We start from the raw sequence: 4,731 nt of genomic DNA, 5'->3' as shown, positions 1-4,731 counted from the left end.
TAAACTCCAAATGCAGTTCATTCTAAAATCTTCGTAATTTTGCAACTGAATGCCTTTTCATTTTAATTGCCACATATTTACAATTCATTCAGTCGTAAATCGAACTATCAAAAGGGTATTCATTATTTTTTAATATTCTGATGCACAAAAATTATCGGGGAGATAAATGTATATCAATCTTAGGGGAGGTTACGCTCTTACACCTAAATCTGCTCGGCTATGAAATCAGGCAATGTAGGTCCACATAATCATAATCAGTTTACTGTCGGAGATCTACTGATGATTTTTTTAATCGTTATTACTGAGCTACCGTACTTCGATGGGTATGTTTACTTCTATATTCACTGTTCTAATTCAAAATTATCTCAAATAACACAATGGTCCCAAGTATACTGATATTTGTGAATTATTTGCTTGAAACATTATAAAACAACCAGAATGATGTATATTATGAGAAAATTTTATTAAAATTAGCATAAGTTTGTGATTAGTTTTTACCATTGCTAATCAACGTTTTTTTCTTCCCAATAAACTACTTTTAACATAATTATAATCGTGTATCACTTTCTAAATGTTTAACTCTTGTAATATATAATCATCATATTTAAGGCTTATTTTCCTAATAGAGTATTGTTTTTTCATATTAAATCTATGGGAAATCTGCCATCCCTACAGTGGATGAAACAGCAGCGTTCTCTATCTCAATAATTTGGCTTTAGTCAAGTACAGTACCAGTATAGTAGTAGTATTGTTTTTTCAGAGGAGTATTTACTGTGTGCCATATACAGGAAAAAAAAACTGTAGCCAATTCGAATTATAAACCTAAACTTTTAAAATATAATAATAATAATAAAACATGATTAGGAATTATACAGTATTTTGCATAAAACTGAACTTTGTTATTGGTCTCAAACATATATTTGAATTCAGATGATGAATGGAGATCTATCAAAACCTTCTGCAAATTTGTTGGAGCTTGTTCCACAATTCCACAACAATGTCAACTGGACATAAGAAATTATTAAATATATGCTTATAACTTTTTAAATATGAAAAACTTTCTTGAAATTCTCAGTAAATCAATAATTTCTTGTGCATATTTATAAAAATGTTTTTGTCACTTAAATTTATGTAATTTTGGACAATGAATTGTAGTTTTTGATTTTAACTGACTTTCATAAAGTTTGAGTTTTGCTATGAATGCTTCTATATTTTGGAAACAGTCTATGATCAATTTATTTTCATCTTGAAGCTGCTTATTAAGTTCGTTTAGTTTTATTGTGATATTAGTAAGGAAACATAAATCCAAAAGACACTGTCCATCATATAATTTAGGAACATTCTGGTCATTTTCATTCATAAAAATTCAAATTTCTTCTCTCAATTTCTAAAATTTTTTAAAGCATTTTCCACCACTTAATTAACAGAGATAGCTAAACAGAATAACTATTAAAAATGGCTATTAATTTGAAATTTAAATTTATATGTACGTGTAAATGTGTAATTCTAATTAATATTTCATTAGGCTTATTTCCAAAGAATTTAAAGAAAACAATAAAATTTCTTATCGTTTATTGGAAACACAAAAGACCGTTGTAACTTAAGAATATATCTATTGTTTGACATTTATTACACATATAGGGTAAATTTAAGAAAAAATAATTTCATTATACCAAAACACCAATTTAAAAATATTTGTTGTTGTAAACATACTGATTAAATACATATGTATACAGTATGTACTGTACTGTACCTACATATATATGTAATACATTTGAAGCTTTGTTAAAAAATATTTAATACTGTTTTCATTTCTGATTGTACGTGATAAGGTGTTATATATCATATTAATGTATTTAACTATACATGTGATATTTCATATAATAAAAATCTATACAAGATAATTACTGTTTTAAAAAGGCCGCACAAAAACATTGAGTGGCGGGTTGGACATCGCTGATTTATGCATTTCGAATAAATTGAAACACAAACTATACAAGCTACTTCGATAACTCCTCAAAGTTACTTTCCCGGCTGTTAAATATAACAGCCGGGAAACAGAGGAAAAGTATGGCAATCCGTCAAAAAATGACTCTCCCAAATATTTTTTTATTTTTGAACTCGGGACCTTGAACGTCAAGAAATATAAATCAAATTCGGTTTTCTGTATGTATGGATTGTTTTTGGGTAGGCATGATTTTGTTCTCCCGCTTTGTCGTCGAAAATTTTTGAAATTTGCAGAGAGGTGGGTATATTAGGGAGATCGATGCTATTAAATTTTAGTTGTTAAAGGTCGAAGGGGTGGTACAGAGAGAATGATATCAGACTTGATAGAGATTTTACTGGTTATTAGTGCATATATTTAACCACATATTGTATATTTACAGTCATACCCCGACTTACGTGAACCCGGAGTTACGCGATTTTCAAATCTCGTCGATTCGTCTTTTGTTTGAGCGCCACGCAACCCTTNTTTTTTTTTTAATGTTTAACTACCCAGCAACAGTAAATTTTAAGTTTAAAATCAGAATGTCATGTTTTGTACCTATTTGTAACAGCCGCTACAAAAAAGGGGAAAAAGACGTCTTTTTAAGGAAAAAAAAGAGTGAAAAAGTGATGCCTTTTGTTCTTCGCGAGAATAAAAACTCGAATAATAAATTCATTTGTCATCTTCATATTCGCGAGGGTATTTTACTGAATACTTACATATTACTCACATAGTTAATGGCGAGAAAATTGAAATCAAACAGGACAAATGGGGGTTAACGCGGATACAGTTTCGACCGTTTGCCCGAATTTGCTATCATACCTAACTAACTTGTAAGTCACAAGTTAAAAAACGAACTTCACTATGCAAAAGGAAGGCACAGAAGCTAGCAGAACCAGCGAAAAAAGAGAAAAAGTAAATAGAAGGATTAATTATGTATATTACAGTGGCGTGCCGTGACATTTGATGATAGGGAAGCTGTGTTTCTGTAAGAAGCCGACATCCAGGGCAATCAGTCAATTGCGCATCAGTGACGGTCTAGAGCCATTCGTATCGTTTATTCAATAAGCCAGTAAAAACCGTAGACTTTTCTAAATGCATTTTTAATATCACAATTATGTGAGGGCCGAACTAACCCTCAGTAAAGTGTTATTTTCAATTTTATTTATTGGAACTTTAATCAAGTAAAATCGAACGTTAGGCTAAAAGCCANTTCATTCAAATGCTCGCAGTAGTAGGTGAATCACAATCGCATAAACGGTCGCTATGGCTTTTTGTCATCACAAGAGTGAATGACAGATAGTATTTTTTTTTTAATGTTTAACTACCCAGCAACAGTAAATTTTAAGTTTAAAATCAGAATGTCATGTTTTGTACCTATTTGTAACAGCCGCTACAAGAAAGGGAGAAAAGACGTCTTTTTAAGGAAAAAAAAGAGTGAAAAAGTGATGCCTTTTGTTCTTCGTGAAAATAAAAACTCGAATAATAAATTCTTCATTTGTCATCTTCATTTTCGCGTGGTTATTTTACTGAATACTTACGTATAGTTAATGGCGAGAAAATTGAAATCAAACAGGACAAATGGGGATTAACGCCGAATACAGTTTCAACCGTTTTCCCGAATTTGCTATCATACCTAACTAAGCCACAAGTTAAAAAACGAACTTCACTATGCAAAAGGAAGGCACAGAAGCTAGCAGAACCAGCGAAAAAAGAGAAAAAGTATATAGAAGGATTAATTATGTACAGTAATACACCGACTTACGCTACCCCGACTTACGCGAACCCGGAGTTACGCGATTTTCAAATCTCATCGATTCGTCTTTTGTTTGAGCGCCACGCAATCCTTGATTACTCACTCCCCCACACTATTGTTCAGCTTACATGTTCGGATGTGTCGCGCGGAATGCACACATAGCTACAATTTATTTTGTGTTATTTATTTCTGTGTTTGTTATATCTACGGAGACTCTACTATGTCATTCAAACGAAGTAGAACTAATTCTTCCGCATCAAACAAGAAAAGAAAAACTTTATCTTTGGAATGTAAAGTTAACATTGGGTATGTTCGTAAAGTCGAACGAGTTAAGCGAGAATGAAGTCATCGTTATTCCTATTTCGTTAGACTTTTCGAACGATTCGTTACTAACGCGTTTAACTCGTTTGACTTTACGAACGTACCCATTATTAAAGACTTCGATACAAAAATGAAAATTTTGTGAATTGGCAAAGAAGTTTGATCTACCGGAATTGTCGGCCAGAACAATTATTAAAGGCAAAAAAAAAAATTCTCGAAGCTGTGAAAAATGCTTCATTCTTTAAATTCAAGCATCATTCGTAAACGTCACAGTATTATCGCTGAGATGGAAACAATGTTAAAATTATGGCGTAATAATCAAATGTGAAAAATTGTGAAATAATATAGGCCTAATTTGTTATACATATGTATTATCTAAGATTTTATTAAACATTTTTTTCTAAATTATTGTTTTCTTTAGTCTCCGGCCCCAATTAAAAATTATTTGTATGTATTTATATGCGAAATTATACCCCGACTTACGCGAATTCGACTTACGCTGTTACCGCTCGGTCCCACCTATCGCGTAAGTTCGGGGTATTGCTGTATATTACAGTGGCATGCCGTGACATTTGATGATAGGAAAGCTGTGTTTCTGTAAGAAGCCGACATCCAGGGGCAATCAGTCAATTGCGCATCAGTGACGGTCTAGGGCCACTCGTATCGT

The sequence above is a fragment of the Centruroides sculpturatus genome, unplaced genomic scaffold (genome assembly GCF_000671375.1).
Source record: "Centruroides sculpturatus isolate CEXI.00-Female unplaced genomic scaffold, Cexi_2.0 scaffold70, whole genome shotgun sequence".
Lineage (NCBI taxonomy): Eukaryota > Metazoa > Arthropoda > Arachnida > Scorpiones > Buthidae > Centruroides > Centruroides sculpturatus.
The sequence above is the reverse complement of the archived record's forward strand: the minus strand, read 5'-3'. Positions refer to the sequence as shown.